Below are 16403 nucleotides of genomic sequence, written 5' to 3'. Positions count from 1 at the left end.
CATGTGACTCTTGATCTCAGGGCTGTGAGTTCAAGCCCATGCTGGGTATAGAGATTACTTAAAAATAATCTTTAAAAAGTCTATTTATAAAAGGATATTTCCCTCTTTGTTATCCTTTTCTCCTGAATTATCCCTTCCCTTCCTTCTTTCCATCCTTCCTCTTCTGAAACCTTCCTTCCAGCCCTTTCTTCTCCCACCTCCTTCCTTTCTCTCAGTGACTGTTGACCCTGAGATAGGAAGCCTCTCGCTCCAGGTATGAGTTTGTACATCTCTGATGAATTCGGGCTGTTCTTGCTTCAGTCTTTCCCCCTGACTTCTCCTCACCTGCTCTCTCTCACAAACATTTACTGCCTAGCTACGTAGGCATACCGCCATGTCAGGCCCTGTGAGAGGGCTGGGGAAAACACGAAGGTGACTAGCATATGATTCTCCCTCTCAAAGGATCCTACCTTGTAGTGGGAAAGACATTATGTTTGAAACCAAAACAGCAAGGAAATGCCTGGGCGGAACGGTGTATGTGTGTGTGTGGGGGTGGGGGGTGGGGGGAGGTGGACATCAAGTATGGAAGTAGGTCACTTTACCAAAAATCAACTTGCCAAAATCATTTTGCCGAACGACCAATGTGCTGAAAGGCCAATACACTGAAAATCAGGTTGTCGTTGGCCCAGAGCTGCTGAGCATTTGTCAGCAGAAATAATTCACCGTGAGGTTCCTCGAGAACAACGTTGGTATTAGGAGAGGGGCCCCGTTTAAGGCGTGGAGTAGGGACATAGCTATGGTGGAGAGTCCTCTTGAATCTGTCCACGGGAAAGCATTTTGTGTATAAAGTTGCAATAATCAGAAGCATGGTTTGCTTCAATAACAAGGATTACTTTTCATCTTACTTTTGATGTATCAGTCATACTTTGATCAGGAAAGAGATGGTACCCACAAACTTGGGAATCTGAAGATAGCCTAACAAAGAGAAAATTTTTAAGGCATGGACAGAATTAGAGAAACCAGCAAGGAATAGCACAATGCTCTGGGAGTAGCAAGGGGAGGAAGCCACGGCCACTGGAAGCTAGGAAGGGTGACTCTGTGCCTGGGCCACCCAACTGGAGAAGGGGTTTGCTCTGGTCACAGCTCACTTCTCATCTCTTACAGATGCCTCTCATGGGCCAAACCCAACTGTAAAGCAAGGAAAAGAATTCCTAGAGGCAAAGATGGAGGCAGCAGGGGTTGGGAGAAGTGGATGGAGAGGGCATATCCATTACAAGCTAATAATCTGGCACCAAATTACTATTTCGTTAAGCCAAGGAAGAATATGTTTGTTATTTCAGAGTTAAACCTCAGTGTCACTCCCAAAGTACCCCTAGAAGTACCACATTTATTAATTAAGCATCGAAATGCAGAATAGGGTACCCATAAAATTGTTTTTAGCAAGAGAAATTTCAGTAATTCTCTGGGTAGGTGAATATGGCAAACAGTTTTTGAGTAGATCTCTATACAGAAAAAAGTCATTTGAGTGAAAATCTCTAGTATGCTTAATGCAAGGCCTTTTTGAAGGGTATAACAGAGTCTTTCGTTTTGCTTTAACAAGGCAGCTTTGTAGAGCTCTCAGAGTCTGGAGGATCAGTTTGCATTAGGTAACCTGGACTTATCACAAAGGCCCAAAGGAGTTTTGAAGCAGGCCGGGGCACATGGTAATGGAGGCTGAAAGCCTACTGGCTTCATTCTGTTTTGGAGGATACTGCTTTAGCATGTGAGTCTGAAGCAAGAGAGCTGGTTATAAAGCAAGGTTATAGGGCGCTAACCCAGAATATCCTTTCGACAAGAAACTGTTGTGGGCACCATGACTGTGCAGGACTAGTGTTCAACAGTGACATCATGTGGCAGGCAGAAGCATGGGAGTTCTAGAAACTCACTTTCTGTTTAACTCCCTTGCTGTGCATTAAGTAAATCCCTGAAATTCTTAGGAATCTCAAAGAAGAGGGAGGTTTTAGAGTTCCTTGGGGGGGGGGGGGAAGATAGGGCTTTGAGAGGTTAATTAGAATAATAAATGACATGATTTGATTTGTATCTGAAGCTGGTCAAGTAGACCGTGCTTGCTGTAAGAGACTATCCAACAAACAAAGGTTTGTTCACTGCTGGCTCAATATTCCAAGTGTCTTCTTTGGGCAGAGGTAGGAGAAGTGGTTAAAGTGGGAGAAAGAAGGAATAAGATTAATTTGTACTACTTATATTTTCTCTGTGTTCATGGCCTTTACCCCAACACTGCCACAGCTTTGATTTAGAAACTACAGAGTTTAGGGCAAAGGCAAATATCATCCTGGGGTAATCTGTGAATATAAAAGGCGCTCAAATGAATTTGGGACTTTCTAGGAAAGTCCTTGAAATTCTACTGTATTTCCTTTTAATCTCTATCATACGACTTTGAGTCTGGAAAGGAGATTTGGAGAAAGGTGCTAGATTTTCAGTGTGCTTCAGAGAGAATATTGCAAATGTAACTTGTTTCTTGATCAATATGAACTTGGTGGGGTATGGTTTTTTTCCACCAGTAAATGCCCCCAGCTGTTCAATGTTGGATCTCTGCTTCTCACTAGTACAGAGCCCATAAAAACATTTAAAGCAGACTTGATAATTCACCAATCATTTTCAATCATTTAAACTCAGGACAACCTAATTTAAAGATGCATCTTCTAGGGCATCTGGGTGGCTCAGTGGATTAAGCATCTGCTTTAGGCTCAGGTCATGATCCCAGGGTCCTGGGATTGAGCTCCGTGTTGTGCTCTCTCCTCAGCGGGGTATCTCCTTCTCCCTCTTCTTCTGCTGCTTTTCCTCATTAGTGCTTTCTCTCTCTCTCTTTAAGTAAATAAAATCTTAAAAAAAAAAAAAAAGATGAATTTTCTAGTCAGTTTGAATCTCTGCTTACCCAGTCTGGCTTTGGATCAGGGGACTTGGAAAAGGGGAGGGGTGGGTCTACTTTCTCATTTCTCCTCTGAATCCCACATTGGAGGTATGTGCACGTGTGCGCGCGCGCACACGCACATGCAAGGACATGAGCCACTGGTCTGGTTTCAGGACCCCTTCCCACTACTCTTTTCTAGGCTTTAGCTTCTCTCCTGTATGGGGGAAGAGAAATGGAGTGATGGCTGGGTTTGTCTTCCACAGCAGAAGACTGAGGAGGGAGGTTGCCCTGGTTTTACTCTGGCTAAGTGGGTTTTCTGTGCTGCTGGTGGCTTTCGTCCCTAGGGTAGTCTCTCTATCCGTATCCCATCCGTATCCCATGCTGAGAGAGGCCAGCTGTATCTCTCTTTGGTCCATGACAGTGGTCCACACCCTTAAGCATCTTTCTAGGTGAGAAATCCCGACATCCAGGTCCTTCAGGGCACATCAGTAGCTCATGCTCCCTCTCTGTCCTTTGCACTCCTTCCTGTGGGACCCCAGGAGCTGAGGTTCTTTTCCTCACCCTTCAAAGGCTACAAGGATCTGGAGTAGGGTGCAGGGCTGCCCCATCTTCTTTCCAGGCTCATTACCATCACCATGATTCTATCTCATCATGTTGTTGCAGGTGACACCCCAAACCGTTCATCTTTAGAAAGCCCTGGAAGAAAAGCAGGCTTTCCTTTCTAAGTTTAGGTGTATTTCCAAATGCTGAGACTCATGTGAAGCTCTTTCTCAAATTTATCATGGTCTCCTTTGCTCTGAGGGAAACATGAGGTTTTGTTAGCTCTGCTGAGTTTTCAGCTCAGCTAATGCCCACCCACTCCCCCTTCTTACAGGCACCCACAACTTTATAGAGAATTTCACTGGGTCCTCTTCCCTTGCCTTAGGGATGGAGGGACTCAGGAGGTAGGGGAACAGTTTGAGATGAAGGGGATCTTTCCTGAGCATTCAAAAATATCAGGGTAAATTGGAAGGAACTAAATATCACAGAAAATAAATTATTGAAGGGAGGAGAGATTTAAGCAGGCGCTGGGCTGGTCCTGTAGCTATGCCTCAGGCACAGAGGAAAAGGGACTATTTCAAGTTTAGCCAGTTTCTTCCAGTCCCCTCACCCAGCCCCCATAGGATTTGTGTCTTAATCCCTGGGTGGGGGTGGGAAGAGTTTTTGGAATAGCAAAGAAAGGAGGAGCTGTTTCTACACAAACTCTCTTTGAATCATTGAGAGTACAAAGTTGCATTGTTTTGAGAGCTGGTCACAGAATAACAAAGGGATGGAGAGGAGCATCTGCACCTGGGCACTAGGTGTGGAGGGAGTTGAGCTTGAGCGGTGGAAACTTTGGCACTTTGGCAACTCCTGTTCACCAGAGGTGCCTCTGGTTCTGACGGTGGTCCCCCGTGCAACTGATTTCTTGAATCACACGCAACAGGAGGAGAGGGCCTTTCTAGTGATAAGGAGGGCGTCCAAAGCTTTGGAGGCGGAGGGAAATGGTGCCCTTACCTTCAAGTGGGGGCTGAAGTAGCATCTAGTGTAAGCTATATTGGTTGACACAATACGTCTGCTTTGCTCTATAGGGGAGGAAAGCTAATTTTCCCTCTGCCCTTTGGAGTTCTTAGCTGAGACTCCTTTAATAAAAGATTAACAAGAGAAAAACAAACTGAAATTTACTAACATGTAGTATGTCATGTATATACGGGAGGAATGAAATGCCAATTGAATATTACCCCCACCTTAAAAGACCACCAGAGACGTGAGTCAAAGCCAATCAGCAAGGGTCGTTTATTGCAGGTTCGAACCTGGACCTCTGCGCCGCTCGTTGCCAATAACGCCGAGAGGTCCAGAGCTGGGTTGGTGCAGGGTTTTTATAGACAGGTACAAACAAGTTTCGGGTGGGGCTGAGCTGATTGATTGACAGTTTGAACAGGCATACTTTGCGTCAGTGAATTGGGTCAGGGGACCCCGTGCGAAAGCAGACAAAGCAATCTTACAGAAGCAGAACTGGCCGGTTAGCCCACGCATGCGGAAAAAAAGCACTATCAGGATATTGAAGGCCTGGTTACTATCAGGTAAAGACAATTGGGAGTCTCCTGGTGGAATGTTACATTCCTGCTATCAAGCATCCTTGTTAATGAGATTTAGGTTTAAAAGAAATTTAACTTTATTTACTTTTCCTTCTACCTCTGCCTCCTTCGCCTCCTTCCGTTTTTCATGGAGGGGAGGGTGACATTAGGGCTTGAGGAACTGAGATCTTTGTCCCTGGAAATTGGGCTATTGATAAGGTAACTTCTTTGTTTGTAAATCTCAAGGACATTTGCAAACCAAGGGAGATTCCTGTCTTGCAGGATTGTGGTCTCAGCAAGTTAACCATTTATCATTTTATGGCAGTCAGGGGTGCCTGAGGAATGCCACACATATGGAGGGGAGCGGGTGAAGGGGGAGTGCAAGGCGCCAGCCTTTGCTTTGTCCTCAGCCAGCCTCCTGCTCCTTCAGGAAAACCAGGGAAAAATGAGTAACTTGTGAGATGGCTTGAATTCAGGATTAAAAACCATCTATTTTTAAAGTTCATTTTTGCTATTTTTACTTTTTTCTTCCAGTTTCATTTAGGTGTAATTGACAAGCTGTATGAATTTAAGTTGTATGACATAATGACTGTTGGGTCCATGGTCAAAGGAGCGAGACTGATACAAAGCGAAGGGCAAGCAAAGCTTTATTTCACGCCAAGCATCGAGAATCAAACTGACTGGCCAGGGCCGTCTCTTGCAAAGAGGCGACCTCTCTCTGCCTTACACACTAGCTTTTAAGGGCAAAAGCCATGTGGTTGGGCCTGGCTACGCACAGGTGGCCAATGAGATTATAACACAGAGAAAGCTGCACAGTCCTGCTAGGTCACACATAAGTGACCAATTGAATTACAATTTACCCTATAGTAGACATTTGAACTAGCCTATCACCTTGGTCAGAATTGGGGCCCAAAAGGCACCCAAAGGGTGGGGCCCATACTCCTTGGTAGCTAGGGAGACAGTATGCGCCCCTACTGATTGGATACCTCCACCTGGCCTGACCCACCCTTGTATTTGGGCTTTGTTACCTGGGACTGGTTTCCTGGACTTGTTTTTAAATAAGTCCTCCCCCAGTGGGGGGGGGGGGGGCAGGGTCGGGATGGAGCTGCTCTGGCTAAATAGGCCCTTACAATGACTTGATGTATATACCACATGATTACCACAATGTAAATATCATCTTAACAGGGAGCGGGAAGGGGGATATAGGCCTCTGAGAGGAGAGTAAATGATTTTCAGGAAAGATGAGTGGGCCTTTAGACGAATAGATGGGAGGTATGATGGTTTGTGACAAAGTTTGTTTATGTGTGGTGTCCACACCCAGTATCCTCTCCTGTGACAGAGGTCAGTCTTTCCTAGTTGGTGAAACTCTGAGGGAGAGCATTCATGATAATTTAGTTTCTTTGGGGGATGAGGGAGCTGGTCTTTAGGACAAAGAAGGAGGAAGTTCAGAGAAAGCCCTTCCTTGCATTTGCTGGTTTTCAAGTTTCAGGAGCTCAAAAAAACCACTTTATCAAAGCCACATATTTTGGGGTGGATGTCCTGAACTTCTGTTGTCATACTTGAAGGAGCATAGTCTTTATTCCTTCAGGAACATTGAACCAACATTGATGCCAGGCCAGCAGGCCCCCACAGAAGGTCCATCTCATGCCTGAGTGGGACACTCACATCACCACTGCTGCATGAGCTGGGGAAAGGGAAATATTTGTAAGGAGTTGTTCTTGATAACTCCAAATCCAGAAATAACAGTGGTGCAGAGGAAGTTTTCAGGGAACTGGAGTTTCCAAAATGTAGAGTACTGTGAAGTGGGTCACAGGTACAGGTAAAAGTGATGGATAGTTGACTTAGCACCACATATGAGGAGAATAGGTATTTACACACACACAGACACACACACACACACACACACACACACAGCTATGCTTATAATTTATCAAGGGAAGAGGAGACAGGATGGGGTCGAAAAAAAGAATTTCTGAAAGAAGTACAGGAGAAATTCTGAGATTTATCACCGATAACTAACTCAATGGGCAGTGGTGTAATGGGTGACAACTATTGGTAGAAATTCAACACCTAAAACGTTTTCTGAGGTTATAGGACTGCTCCCATTGACGACTTTTCAGTGAGGCATACTTTTTTAAAGCCGGAATTCAACAATCCCTTTTTTACCTGGCTTTGTGCATTTGGCTCGGTAAACTTGAACAACCAAAACAAAGCAACAAGTCCAGAATTCATAGCTTTGGAATGACGTTCTCTTCAGTTATATAGAGGTACCTGCTGCCCAAGTCATAGCCTGGAGTTTATGCAGGCCCACAGAGATCCAATGCAACTGAAAAAACAGGGCTGGTTGCATGCGGAAGGAGTACTAAAGAGTCTTTTAAACACTGTCACATAGTATAATACTTATAAATACTGTCACATAGTATCTGAGGAATTTGGGAGAAATTACATGATGCCAGGAAGAGGGGCTAAACGTACAAATTCAAAATAGCTTGGAAACCTAAGAGGAGGAATGATGACACTTACAGACAGATATCATAAAACTTCCTCCACGACTACATTTTCTTTAGAACTGGTAAGAAAAACTTGCAGATATTTTAAAAATAAAATTTAAACAGGAATAAATGAAATAAGAAAATACTAGTTTCAAGCAGTCCTGAAAAAACTTGTCCATGGGTATGGGCTAACAGGATGGTAGAAAAAAAGCGGATGTGAAGATAAATTTCACATCTGAAATTCCTTTAATTTGACAAGAATATCAAAAAGCCATGGTAAAAAGCAAATTAGATACTGACTTGGGAGACCAGATTTGGATGAAGAAAAGGTATTTTCTGAAAAACAAAACAAACCAAACCAGGGATGCCTGGGTGGCTCAGTGGGTGAAAGCCTCTGCCTTCGGCTCAGGTCATGATCTCAGGGTCCTGGGATCGAGCCTGGCATCAGGGTCTCTGCTTAGCAGGGAGCCTGCTTCCTCTTCTCTCCCCACCCACCTACTTGCGGTCTCTGTCAAATAAATAAATAAGATCTTTAAAAAAACCAAAACCAAAATCAAACAAAACATTTTCTATATTTTTTCCTGGTGATGAGGGTCTTAGAAACACTTTAGAAAAAGCCCACATGGGTAAGTACCCTTCACTACTTTGAAGTAACTTTTCTGCATGTCTCAACGCAGAATCTGTTTCTCTTTCCTGGTTTTTGTTTGTTTGTTTGATTTTGCTTTGTTCTGTTTTGTTTCCGCTTGTGTTTGCTTATGAAGTAAACACTACCCCATAGCATCTCAGTGTTGAGCATCAGGTCATCTGGTTCCTCATCCCCAGATTCCACCACAGCCCGACGTGGGGCTCTAGTCCTCACTCTCTCCTCTTCCCCCCATAGGAGCATCTACTCCATGTTTTCCTCACCTTGGTCCTTTCTGTTCCTTGCAGGTAGATTTCATCTCTGCATGAGGAACAGTTCATGGCCCTCCTCTGCTCAGAAACCTAGAGTGGTTTATTCTACCCAAACTCTTTGATCAAGAATGTAAGGTTCTAGGGTGCCTAAGTGGAAGTGTCTGCCTTGGGTTCAGGTCATGATATAGGGGTCCTGGGATTGAGCTCTGTGTTGGGTTCCCTGCTCTGCTGGGAGCCTGCTTCTCCCTCTCCTGCTCTCCCTGCTTGTGTGATCTTCTCTCTCTCTGTCAAATAAATAAATACAATCTCAAAAAAAAAAAAAAAAGTTTAAATTTCCCCCTTTTCACACTATAGGGTGGTGTTTTGTATTCCTGTCATAACTTTAAGAAAACTTTCATAATGTCCAGAGCCTTTGGTGTCCTGCTAATGAAGGGGGAGGATGTCCTCAAATTCCTTGCAGCAGGGACTCACTTAGGTGGCACCAACCTTGACTTTGAAACAGAACAATGCATCTACAAAAGGAAATGTGATGGCATCAATATCGTAAACCTAAAGAGAACCTGGGAGAAGCTTCTGCTGGCAGGTTGTGCCACCGCTGCTGTTGAAAACCTGGCTCCTGTCAGTGTCACATTATCCAGGGATACTGGCCAGTGAGCTGAGCTGAAGTACGCTGCTGCTTCTAGAGCCACTGCTATTGCTGGCCACTTTGTTCCTGTAGACGCCACTACCCAGGTCCAGGCAGCTTCTGGGAGCTGAGAATTCTGGTGGTTACTGATCCCAAGGCTGCCCACCAGCCTCTCACAAAGGCATTTTACATTGACCTGTCTACTGCCGCTCTGTGTAACGCAGACTCTCTGCACTGTGTGGACATGGCTGTCCCTTGCAACAACAAAGGGGCTCACTCAGCCTGATGTGGGAGATGCTGGTCCAAGAAATTCTGCACATGCATGGCACCATCTCTCATGAACACCCATGGGATGTCATGCCTGATCTCTACTTCTACAGAGATTCTGAAGAAACTGAAAGAAAAAGAACAGGCTGCTGCTAAAAAACACTGTAACCCAGGAGGAATTTCAGGGTGAATGGACTCCTTCGGCTCCTGAGTTCACCATCACTCAACCTGAAGTAGCTGACTGTCTAAAGGCATGCAGATGCCCTTGGTGCCAATTTAGCAGTTCCCTACTGAAGACTGAAACGCCCAGCCAGCCACAGAAGACTGGTCTGCAGCTCCCAAAGCTCAGGCCACTGAATGGGTAGGAACAACCACTGAGTGGTCTTAAGCTGCTCTTTTGCGAAGGCAAACACAATGGGAATGATGTTGATAAAAAGTAAGCAGTTTCTAAAAGTTAAAAAAAAAAACCAACAACAAACAAGTGAGGTCCTCTATAGCTCCTTTAGGAATTTAAAGGCCCATAAGATTCCTTTTCAGCCTCATATCCTACTGTCTTTCTTCATACAGGTTTAGCTCTGGCCCAAACCCACCCATTTCTATGATATGGTCGCTTGAAACTTTCCCTGATTGTCACCAGTTAGAACAAAATTCTACTTCTTAATTCTCACAGAACTTTCTTCATGCCCCTCTTCTGTGGGCTTTGCCACATTTTATGTTGTCTTATAACTATACACAAGGAGTGTGTTTGATCTCCACTGGACAACATCTGAATGTGTCTATATACCTGTGTCTGTTATCTTTGTACCCAGTTCATTCATGTTTTGGACAGGGAGGTTCTTGAACAAATGTTTTAGATCAATTAATTCTGCTGGGTACAGCCGGGAATATGAGACCAAAACTAAGTTCACTGGTCTAACTCTGTGATTGAATTAAATCTTGGGCTAGGTTTTGTTTTGTTTTTAAGATTTTATTTATTTATTTGACAGAGAGAAAGATAGGGAACACAAGCAGGAGGAGTGAGAGAGGGAGAAGCAGGTTTCCTGTGGAGCAGGGAGCCCAGCATGGGGCTCAATCCCAGGACTCTGGGAGCATGACCCGAGCTGAAGGTAGACACTTAATGACTGACCCAGGTGCCCCAAATCTTGGGCTAGTTTTGAACCTAATTTCTTGTTAAGGCTGAATATGGGATAGAGCATCAGTGTCTTTTCTTTTCTTTTCTTTTTTTTTTTTAAAGATTTTATTTATTTGACAGACAGAGATCACAAGTAGGCAGAGAGGCAGGTAGAGAGAGAGGAAGGGTAGCAGGCTCCCTGCTGAGCAAAGAGCCAGACGCGGGGCTTGATCCCAGGACCCTGGGATCATGACCTGGGCCGAAGGCAGAGGCTTAACGCACTGAGCCACCCAGGTGCCCCGAGCATCAGTGTCTTGACTGTCTTGACCACACTAAAGCTGAGACCTGATCAGTCTGGGCTTTAGTGTGGGTGACCCTTTGGGTTCCACATGCCTTTTCTGAAAGTAATGCCTACTGCATATGTGATGACAATGTTTGTATACTTCCTTTTCGTTACTGTGCAACTCTGTTGGCCCAGGAATGGAAGTGAAGAGGCAGGAGGAAGGGATGGGTAGGACACGATCACAGTACGCGACCAGGTCTCTCAAATGAAATCAGAAGGGATGGGTCCTTCCTTGGTGTGACTGATGATTTGTAGCCAGTATGCTGGCAACTTCCAAGTGCTAGGCTCATGGCTCTGATTTACTTGTTCACCTCCACATTTCCAGTTTCTGTTGGTTTAGTTAGTGATCATAGCACCTACTTGATGCAAAGTACTAGAGCAGATACCATAGGACAATAAAGAGAAGTTTGTTATGGGCTCTGCCCTTTAGAAGTCTGTAATGTAACTGGGAAAGGAGGCATGTTCCAGATTGAAATAGGCATGAGGAAAGTCAATAATATAAAATGACACTGAACACATGACATAATCATAAGGGGAATCCAGCTACAAAATATTGGTGGTTCTGAGGAATAAATTGGCACACACAAAGAAATGCTATAAACATTGATTTAAACTCTTCTTTAAGACATGACCCAGTTCTCAGAAGTTCTTAAGCTTCTGTGAAGAACGCAATAAATTGCAAACCTTTGATTGTAATTCAAACTCTGGTTATCTCTAGCCATCCAGCTTTAGAGCCTCTTTTCTAGGACTCAGTAAAATTGTTTATAAGGCATCCTGAAGGATAAGAAATAGTAGGTCACTGAAGATATTAAAAATTGTCTTATTTGGATAAAAGTCTCAAATTTTCAAAATACTAAAAATATTTTAGGGTCCAAATGAACAGATACCCATTCTTGCATATTGCAAATTAAATTAAACCTGGAACATTTACTTGTTTCTGGCCAGAAAAAGATCCATGCGTGTCTATTAATAGATGTAACCGTCTGGCATGAAGGCCATCCACCAAGAGGTACTAATTCTCCAGCAAGAATGTCCAAAGTGTTCAGTTGACTACCGAAATTAGAAATGATTTTTTGAATTTAAAATGACTGGTACTTATGAAGGAGTCATAAAATCTATAAAAAGCTATCATTCATGCATCTTAATTAACAAACCAGGAAGCAGCAGCCGCAGCCTGAGTTCTAAACTTGGAAGCCCTAAGGGTTTGTGGTATGACGGTGGCTAGGATGGCTTGTCAGTATCCCAAATCACTCTCTCTGAAATAATGCTACTAATATTACCTATCTCAGGAACATGGAGAACTGAGGAGAGTTGAGACAAAGGGAGTGTTGTGTAATTATAGCCTAATTTTGACGTATTAGAAGGAACCACAGATGTGTAACTGTTTGAAGGGAATATGCAGACATCTGTCCTTTGGAAGTTAGGCATCCCAGTTTTGGATTGTCTAGCCCTACAGTTTCACCATGCTGAGCATTTTTTTTTTTTTTTTTTTTTTTTTGGTCTGTTTCCCTTAGTGCAATTTAGAACATGGCCTTCAGCTGAGTACACACTTCTTTCTCCTGGAGATGTCTGTCCTGACATCTGTCTCTCCAGTTTGCCTCCAAATATCATTCCCCCTGCTACTGATTTTACTTTTTTTTTTTTTTTTTTTTTTCTTCCCTCCCTGGCTCTTCTTCCTCCTCCCACACCTGGGTGAGTGATCCCAAGGGAAAAAGAATTCTCTAGTTTCTTGTTTTGGGCTTCTCCATCAAGTCTCATTGACCTCTTGGTCATCTTAGCTCTGCTGGCTCTCCATGGGACAACTCAGCTTTGTCTTTTCTCTCCGGATAGTTACACTAGCTGAGACCCTTTTCCTGTATTTGAGAATATTCAATAATTCAGAGGGCACTTTTATTTAAAAAATAAAAAGAGGATAAGATTTTTTAAAAAAGATAATTTATAGAATCTTTAGACTCTTTATTTGAAAGAGAGCGAGAGCAAGAGAGAGTACATGTGAGTGGGGGAAGGTGTATAAATGGAGAAGGAGAGAATCTCCAGCAGATTCCACACAGTATAGAGACGAACATAGAGCTCAGTCTCACCACCCTGATATCATGACCTGAGTCAAAATCAAGATTCAGATGCTTAACTGACTGAGCCATGCAGGCATCCCTGAATTTATAGATTCTACAATTCAATCCTAAGTTAACCACAGATTTGCTTAGTTGCTACAATTTCTGTATTTTCTTCCTGGATCCTTTTCCTGTGTGCAGGCCAGTGTGGGGTAGATGCTAGTCTTAATCTGCCTGACTTTTTTGGTCTCTTATGGATTCTGGTGACCCTGTTGTTGAGTCGAGGAAGATTGAACTATCCTTGATCTTTTCTTTGTAAAGTCCCTCAGCTTTATTCTTTGATTTGTGGTTCTTGAGAGCTCAAGAAGCTCTCTTATTTTAAACAAAATAAACAAAACAGCAATAACAACCCAACACTTTTCTTGATTACTTACTTTAATCCAGGGCTGTGGTACCTGGTTTGAGGCATAAAAAGAAAAGCAAGGCATTAGCTGAAGTAGCTCACAGTTTAGTGAGAAAGAGGGGTCGTACCCATAGATTTACAGTAGGATTGGGCAAAAACTTTTGGCTGATAATTTTTTTTTTTTTGATTACCCAATACCTGGACCTCCTTCTGTTCTTGAGGATCTGTAATAGATAGCATCTTCATGCCAGTCAAGGCCTTCCTCAGCCTCTAGAGAAACTGTAGAAATTCTTTCATTTCATCCACTTCTAGAAACTGTAGAAATTCTTTCATGTCCCCAGCAGGACAGGGGCTCAGGCAATCTTATGCTCCTGCTTAGGATTTTGAATAGTGGAAAGAGATAAAGATACAGGAACTAGGGAGAAATGTTTTTTAAGGTGGTTGCCTCAGAGTGGGCATTTGGTTCTAGCCTATTGATTAGCGTTCTCTGGACTTCCGGGTGTTGACACAAAATGAAAAAACCTTTTAGAATCTCTAAAAGTTGGAGAGTTTTATTTGAGCCCAAGTTGGGACAGTTGCCAGGAAAAAAGTGCTCTGGAGAATAAAGTTTTTAAACGGTTATATACTCTTTTACGTCTTGTAAAAGCTCAAAAGATAATAAATTAGCATATAGGTAGGAATCACAAATTTTAACATCAAAGAATGCAGGAAGTAGGAGCATTGATCAGTATCTTAAGGACAAGATGGTTTTCCTTTAGGCTACTCATTTATAAGGCAGGTGCATAATGTATGTTTGGTGGGGCATAAATCAGGCTTGTTGTTTAAACAAAGTTTATGGGCAGTCATGCTGACTTAGAAAGGAATCTAAATTGCTTCTCCTGTATCTCAGGCCTTAAAAGAGTTGTTTTTTTTTGTTTTGTTTTGTTTTTGAGGGGGGTATCATGATAGGTCCTCAATATCTTCTAATGTATGTTTATTTTCTCCTTAAGTTATTCAGTCTTTTTTTAATGTTTAAAATAGCTTTGATATAGACATTAATAATGAGGAATGTGATGCAGACAACAGATCCTCGGAAAGAGAGAGAAGAAAAATTAAAATTGGGAGGAGGACAGTAAAAACTCCACTAGTATTAGGTTAATCATGGGATTCTGGCAACTCTTAATATGATAGAGGTCTGAAGGCAGATGGCTCCCAAATGGACCACTTTGGCATGCTGGGCTGAAAACAACCAAAGCCCAAAAAGAGCAGTAAGGAGTTTAACCTCTCCTCACCCCACCTACCTGAAAGAATTTAGAAGAGGATCTATCTGCTCCAGGAGGAGAGCTGTCACCACAGATAACTACATTATGATATGAACTCAGTATGGGAGACAGGGAGGGACCCAGTAAGATCTGTTTGATTAAAGTTGTCTTTATATCCCATTGTTTCTGAATGGTCGAGCAAACATTTGTTTACCAAAATTGCATTCCTTCCCTTTGAAGTTCCAGGCCCCTATCCCTTTGGCCCAGACCATTACCCCAACCTTAGTTCAGGATGACATATACCTCATTTTGTCTGTCTTTAGAATTTTGTGTCTGAATGGATTCCCTATATGTTTGAAGTTAAATTTTTCTCCTGTTAACCTGTCTCATATCAATTTAATTCTTAGTCTAGCTAGAAGAATCTTAAAAGAGGAAATTTTTTCCTCCCCAACAATATGAAGTGGCAAATACAAATTAAATTATCGTCCATCATTATCTGTAATGAAGCATTCATTGAAGGCAAGATTTGGGGGACCACATTACTGTGGACACAGAATATGAAGGTATGAGGACCCAAGTGTAGTGGGTGGAATGGGTTCTTCTAGAAAACCCAAAGAAGGAGAATGATAAGCACAAATATTTATAAATCCTCAGCTGAAGGCAGACTGCACTCCTTGACTTTTTATGACCCCACTTAAAAAAACAAAAAACAAAAAACTCTTACCACCTAAAGCTGCATGGTTGATATAGCCGAAAACCAAATTCAAAGTTTATGTAAGTGCTGAATTACATTAGTCAGAGCTACACTTTTGTCAACCTTTGACCAAAAAAACACAAGTAGCTTTAAATGTTCTTGACCACAGCCCTTGTAAGACATTTATCATACATCATGACCCAGCTTGCTTGCACACACGCTCTGCTTGATACAACTGAAACAAAGTTGTCATGAAATAATATTTACCTTTATTATAAGCAAAGTGCTCTTCTACTTTTGTGCTATTTTAAAAATTCTGCTTATAACCAACCAAATTGAAAACATTGTGTTATAGGGATAATTAGAATGAGGAAGTATGGGTGAATGTGAAGGACTCAGAGAGGTAGCTGGACCCCCAGACTCCAGTGAGCCTTATCAGTCAAAGCGGCCCAGTTTCCCACGTTGTGGGGCAGGGAACATACCCTCACCTGAAGACTGCAACTCCCTCCCAGTGTGAAACCAGTTCTTCTCAGAACTTATCCACTCACCTCCATCTACTGGAAGGAGGTCTAGGTGCTGGGTAATGAAAAAAAAAAAAATGTCAGCCAAAAGCTTTTTTTTTTTAAGAATCAGATGACCTCTTTTTTTTTTTTTTTTTTTTTAAAGATTTTATTTATTTGACAGAGAGAAATCACAAGTAGATGGAGAGGCAGGCAGAGAGAGAGGGAAGCAGGCTCCCCATGGAGCAGAGAGTCCGATGCGGGACTCAATCCCAGGACCCTGAGATCATGACCTGAGCCGAAGGCAGCGGCTTAACCCACTGAGCCACCCAGGCGCCCCTATCAGCCAAAAGCTTTTGCCCCATCCTACTATATATTTCTAAACCCATAACTGGTATCAGACCTCAGCTTCTCCCAGGAGCCTGATGAAATGGTGAAGTTGGGAAGGGGAGGTCTCCCTAATGAAGAAGTATAGGACTATTAATTTCTGTCACCAGAATACTAGAGAATGTATGTGGAAATAAATTCTGATGGGATGCTTCCCAATCAAGGAAGAAGAAATCTAATTTTAAATCAGACTGAGTTTACTGATAAGGCTGGACTTACCAGAGATTCTGGGATCAGTTTAGTAGCTGAAAATCATTCCAATATTTAGCTTGATTAGTTGACAAAAAAAAAAAAAAAAAAGTGGCCTCAGTTGGCAGCTCCCATCAAATGAAACTGATGTGTATAAGCAGGGGGAGGAAGGAATTCAAAGAGCTAGGAGTCCTGGAGTGACGTTGTCACGTGCAGTCTTCCA

This window comes from Mustela lutreola, chromosome 3 (genome assembly GCF_030435805.1).
Source record: "Mustela lutreola isolate mMusLut2 chromosome 3, mMusLut2.pri, whole genome shotgun sequence".
NCBI lineage: Eukaryota > Metazoa > Chordata > Mammalia > Carnivora > Mustelidae > Mustela > Mustela lutreola.
This window is presented reverse-complemented; position numbering follows the sequence as displayed.